Source organism: Heteronotia binoei, chromosome 14 (genome assembly GCF_032191835.1).
Source record: "Heteronotia binoei isolate CCM8104 ecotype False Entrance Well chromosome 14, APGP_CSIRO_Hbin_v1, whole genome shotgun sequence".
NCBI lineage: Eukaryota > Metazoa > Chordata > Lepidosauria > Squamata > Gekkonidae > Heteronotia > Heteronotia binoei.
Window position 1 is genome coordinate 39,942,696 of NC_083236.1, and position 6,624 is coordinate 39,949,319.

Genomic DNA, 6,624 nt, shown 5'->3' on the forward strand with positions numbered 1-6,624 from the left:
GTTGTCAGTGTCTTTCTAGACTACCAGGTGTTTTATTTAACAGTTTTATGCATCTGACTTTTATCAGGAATGAATTGGTGTACAGGTAAATTTCAGACTTGAATGTGGCTCATATGTGGACCCAGGCTTCCGCAGTGAATTGAAACTCACCCTGTGTTTTCCAGCCAAAGTCCACAATGAAAGGGACATTTTTGTGTGTTCATCACATTGAACTGTCATCTATGTTAACTCACAATTCTTTCTATCAAAAATTTGTTGGCAGTTGTCTGTTTTCAGAACCTGGAAACTGTTTCCCATAACTTGACATTGAAGGAGGGGGGGGAAAGGATAAAGAAGAGTGGAAGCGCTGTTGTTAAGAAGCACATCTAGGAGTGCTATTACTATGAGGATGATAGGATGCAGTGGATCTTGTTCATTTTCCCTATTGTGACTTAATCCTTCTTTAGAAGAGGAAACAACTCCTTTCCAAACCACACGCTTGGAACCTGGTTCCTTCTGCCAGATGTGTTCTCCACTGAAAGCCACTACTTGAAGCCTGAAAATTGGATTTAGGTGTCCTATTACTAGATTTGAAACAGTCAAATGATATGATTACTGAGTAACTTGTTATAGTAGCTTATATTATACATCTACTTTGAACAAGTCTGGTCTGCAGGTAAGTAACAATCCGACTGGTTAGAGTATGCTGCCATGCAGAGGAAAATCAGAATAGCTTAATCAGAAACAATTTAAGTTTGAAACTTTATTAAGACACCGACTTCTGGTATGACAGCTGGTCATTTTTTTTTTTTTGCCTCTATTCCCAGAGCAAAGCAGATTTGAACAGAACTTCCATCTGAAGACAAACTCCTTACTCTAAAAAAAATTGCCAATGAATCTTATGCAGCAATTCTGGAAATAACTTTCTCTTTGTACTAAATTCCTGACTTAGCCATTGATAACATTGTTAGCTGCCATTACTTTCAATGCTTATAAAAGTAGGATTGTAACCTCATTATGATTAAACTGACTTAGCTGCAATCCTGGCAAAGAGAGCTCAAAAATTAAATGCTCTCTGTTCCTCTCCACGACACTCTCAAATTGTTGATTTGTTCACGTGTTAAAAGGAGCTGAATTTTGAATTGTGATCATGTGAGGTGGAAACACTTTTATTAATGGTGCTCTTGACTCCCACTGGCCATGGTAAACATTGCACCAAATGACTGATGTCCTACACACAACATGCCTCATTCTCCCTCTTTCAAAGGAGGCATGGACTAACTTGTCTCTCAGTCCTATTTGGAGTGATAAGCAACTTTAAAAGGGGGAGGGAGTGTCGTAATTAATGTTTCACGGCTGGTTGTTTTAATTATCCCTTGCTTTATTGCTTTAATGTGAGTATGGGAGTCAGTTTGGCTGAGAGCATTGAGTACAGATGTTTTAGCAAAGGATAGAAATCAAATGAAAAGCTTGAAATCTCAATTTCAGTCTTGATCAGGCTTGTGTAATTGTCAGTTTTCTACTTCAGCTGTTGTTTTCCTGAGCTGTGTGTCCAACTTCTGAATACAAATTGGTCTGCTTCCAACTATGCACATCCGGATGTCCATTTCGATACATCTTTTCATACATATTGTATTGCAATCTGCACTTCCATAGTACTTCTACAGCTCTAATTGATACCAAAATCCATAATTCCCTGCAAAGAGAAGAAATAGGATTCACCAATGGAAAATTGGCACAATAACTATATACATAAAGATATTACCAATGACCCAGGCAATACTGATCCAAGCAGTATATCAAAGAGGAATTCATATGCATCCCTAGTCTTGATGTCTTCAGACCCAAGTGTAATTGGCTCCGAGCATCTTCTTATTTTATCATTGCTCTGCTGAATACATCCATGCATACCTGATCTAAGTGAGCATATAAGAACCCAATAGCAAAAACAACTGTGTTTTACACATTCCCATGAGGATTTTTTTTTGTCATGCATTTATTTATTTTTGTTTCCAAATAGGCATTATGAATCTTAAATACATTTACGCGCTCACATGGAACCATTCCAGGAACAATCATTCCAGTTTATTGGCTCATATAATGGACATTTTAAAACATTTATCAATAGATAATTTAAACCTCAAACTCAAATGGCTCCTTCAGAGACAATCTGGACATGATACACATTCATAATACTCATATTTTTAATGCATTACTCACTGCAAAGAGGCTAAAAACAGTTTCTATAGATTAATCATAGCCTTCAAAGAAAATACCCCACATGCTGAGGATGGTGCCTATATCTGTTCTGGTTTGCTAAAATACAGAATTGGATCGAGACAGGGGTTTTGTTTGGTTTAGTCTTATCCAATTCTTATAAGGTTTTTGTCTATGCAGGTGCTGTGATCCCCAGCATAACACTTTTGCTGGTCAAAGGGGGCTCTTTCTTCCCTTTTACACCACTTCGTCCCAACTGCCTGCAGCCTCGCTGTAAGGACAGAGGGACACATCTGCCACCCTTGGGGGAAGAGAGGAAGATTGACAGCCCAATGGGCTTCTGCTTGGGGGCGGGGCTGGCTGCAGCAGCAGCGCACCTTCCCCGCTTGTGCCAGTCTCTGTCTGGCGATCGGTCTAGGCAGGAGAGCTTTTAGCTTGCTCCTACTTAGATCCTATCAGTCTCAGTTGTTTTTTAGGCATTCCTTAAGCAAAGATTAGGTGGCTGGGCAGGAGCATTTTTGCTTGCTGGCTCTGGTCTTGCCAGTTCCCCTTTTCTTCCGGCTTTCGGACATTTTAAGAAAGATCGGAGGCTGATCGAGTTGCTGATAAGGCAGGGCAGGAGCGCTTTTAGCTCACTCCTGCTTCATGTCAGTTTCCTTTGGCTTCCTGGCATTCAGGCTTTTCAGTGGAGATCAGGTCACTGATAAAGCCTGTGAGCTTGATTTTAACTGCAGCGTGTTGCTGATGATCAGGTCTGCTGTTAGGTCTCTGGTGAACGCGAGGACGTGGATTGGATTGGGGTATCTCCATTATACGGCCGGTTTAACCCTCCCCCCCTCTCCCCCCCCTTTTTTAGAAAGGTGTTTCTTGGGTTAGGCTTCTGGCTAGCATGGAGTACAAACTCCTCTGAGGGTTGGGTGTGTGGGCAGTATTGTGGAAGCCACTTTTTCCCTTGCTGGTATTGGATCAGGTAGTGGGTGATGTGAAAGGCTTCTACCAAAAAACCTTTTTTGGGGGTAATTTAGCTATAGTTTTGCAGCAGCCATTTTATGTCCCCTTTGTGGCTATCTTTTTGAATCAGAGCAGCCATTTTGGGAGCTGTGGAGAAGGGGCCATTTTGGCTGCAGCTTTGCTATTGTCCTTGGGGGCTTTCTTGCTGAAAAAGGCAGCAGTCATTTTAGGTGCTGTGCAGGAGCGGCCATTTTAGTGGAATTTTGGGCAGTTTTTTGCTTTTAGTAGTTCAGGCCGGTATTGTTAAAATGTCTGGGAAAAAAGGGATGGGGAAGACCAAGGGAAAACATCCCATACCTAAGGCTTCTAGGGCCCCTGCCTAAGAGGCCAGCTCCCCCTTTATCATCTTCGGATGAGGAGGGTGATGAGGTGGTAAATGCTGGTATTTTGCAAAGACTTAGGGCTCTGGAGAAGGCTTCTGGAATTCCTCCCTCACAGGGTTTAGACTTAGGCTTGGGGAAAAATTCTAAGGCTGCATTTCAAGCAGGTATTTTAACCAGGTTGTTTATTCTCGAGGGCAGGTCTGCTGGAAACATCACGGGAGGAGCAGGCAGTTCCGGTGGCGCACAAGGGAGGTTCAGCTCCATTTCCTATGGATTCTGGAGCAGGATCGGCGCTGGTACCGATTGGATCTGTGGGTAAGACCAGAGACACGCCACAGTCATACACTGGGCCAGCTTGGCTGTGGGGTCCATGGGGCCCTGCTGCTCCAGCTGTTCCTGGAGTTGTTACAGGAGCTCAAGGTGTCTCCTTCTCCCCTGCCACGAGTGCACAGCAAGCTTGGGCTTGGGCATCTGGGCAGTTTGGTCCCTATGGGCCATGGCTAACAGCTGGACAGTAAGGCAAGTCAGGTTCCATGATGGGGGGATGGGGCTTTCCTTCCCCTTTAAGTGCCTCTTATGGGGCTGTCCCTTTCACCACTTCACCTTTTGGGGACTTAGCACTGCCTTTAAAGGATCATTTGCTGCCAGCAGCGAAAGATAAGATTCTAAAAGGGGAATATGTGGATGTCTTCTCCCTCCTGTTCTGGGAGCTGGAGAAGAAAGACAAAGAGGATTTGGATGATAAGGAGAAAGAAAAATTGAAGAAACGGAAAGTTGACAGGACTTCGGCCAATTGGCTGCCTGGGTTTTCATATATGCTGGGGTGATAGCACAGGCTCAGCCTTGGAGGGGTGCTTCACTTATACAGTATATGGATATTATTTATAAGGGGTATACGATGTTTAATGGGCCCACCTGCCTTCAATATGACCAGTTCAGGATGAGGGCTGTTCTATACCCTTCCCTTCAGTGGGATCGTATCCACCAGCAGCTTTGGCTCCAAGTCATGTCCCCTGCTCGACCAAATTTGGGCGACCACTCTGATAGCGATCATTTGGTGGCCAGAACATCTGTGACTTCTTCCTCTTCTTCTCACAGTTCTGCGGGGCAGGCAGTTCAACCCCGTTTGCTTTGCTGGGAGCTTGGCTCCCAAGGAGTGTGTAGCAGGAAGGCTTGCCAGTACAAGCATGAATGCCCCTTGTGTGGTGTCTCTCACTCCTTTAATAACTGCTCCAGAGCCCGACCACGTAAGGGCCAAAAGAAGCAGGGTGGGGGTGGAGGCAATTACCAAGCTGGAAAAGGGGCCCAGTCCGATAAAGGTGGGACCTCTTGAGCGGTGGCTTGCCCAATATCTGCACCATGTTGATAGGGTTTATCTGTTAAAGGGTTTTATGTTTGGTTTTAGGATTCCTTTTCAGGGTCCCCAGATTGCATTTCAGTCGGGTAACCTTAGTTCTGTTAAGGGTATGGAGCAAGTAGTTAGGGGTAAGATTGCCAAGGAGTTGGTGGAGGGCAGGATTTTGGGCCCGTTTTCTACCCCTCCAGTGCCTAACCTTCGGGTTTCCCCATTGGGAGTGGTGCCAAAGAAGGCAGCTGGTGAATTTCATTTGATTCACCATTTCTCCTATCCCAGGGGTGTATCAGTAAATGATGGCATTCCTGAGCATTTATGCTCTGTTAGGTACACCAGCTTTGATCAGGCCGTTAGCATTGTACGACGCTGCGGTAAGGGGATGGAGATGGCTAAATGCGATATTAAGTCTGCCTTTCATCTTCTCCCTGTCCATCCGGCTGACTTTGAGCTCCTGGGTTTTTGTGAGCTGTTTGTGAGAAAGTGGGTTTACAGTAAGTGGTTCATTATTTGGACAACTACCTCTTTGTGGGTGCTGAAGGGACTGGGTGTTGTGCAAAGTTAATGTCTGGCTTTCTTGAGGTGGCAGTGGAGCTGGGTGTTCCACTGGCACAGGAAAAAATGGAGGGTCCAGCCACAAGACTTACTTTTTTGAGGATCGAGCTGGACACTCTGGCAGAATTGTCCAGAATACCTGTTGAGAATGTCACGGATTTGAGGGAGAGGGTTGATTCTTTCCTTCTTAAGCGGAAGGTTACTTTAGTCGCTTTTCAGCAGCTCATAGGGCATCTCAACTTTGCTTGACATACCTTCTTGCACAGGCTTTGTGATGCGATGGCTGGTCTACGACTTCCACAGCATAGAACACAGGTTACAAGCAGCATGAGGGCAGACCTATTGATATGGCAGGAGTTTTTGGAGTCCTTCAATGGGATTTCATTTTGGAGGGAAGACATGAAGCTTGAAGCAGATCTTCAGGTCATGTCTGACGCTGCCGGTTCCTTAGGTTTTGGGGTCTATTTCCACGGACATTGGTGCGTGGATGTGTGGCCGGATTCATGGGGCCAGGTAGGATTGAACAGAGATCTTACATTTCTTGAGTTCTTTCCCATCCTGGTAGCTGTTTGGCTGTGGGGGAATTATATGGCCAATCACACTATTCATTTTTGGTGTGATAATATGGCTGTGGTACATGTCATTAATTCCCTTACATCCAAGTTGCAAAGGGTTATGAAATTAGTGCGGGCCTTCACTCTGCGTTGCCTGTGGCTTAACATACTGTTTTTAGCCAAGCATGTTCCCAGGGTGAATAAACAGATGGAGAGGTTTCGTCAGCTTGCCCCTGAAGCCGATCGAGAGCCAGCGCTAATGCCCCAGGAGCTATGGGTGATTGGAGAGCCAAGGCCTACAGAGCGATAGGCCTTTAGCCATTGTGCCCAGCACCAGGAAGTCTTATGAACATGCCGTGCGGCAGTTTGAGGACTTTAGGTCAGAGGTAGGGTATCGCATTGTTTGGCCTCTTCCAGTGGAGCAATTGCTCCACTACTGTGTTGTTTTAAAAGGTAAGGGATTGGCCATGCAATCCATTAGGGGATGCCTGTCTGCTCTGGCTTTTGGTAGTAAGGCTTTGAGGTATAAGGAGGAAACTGCAGACTTTAATCTGCAAAAGATGCTGGAGGGCTAGGCTAGAGAGGCTGGGCCTAATCCTGACACTAGGAAGCCTATTTCCCCTTTGATTCTTAG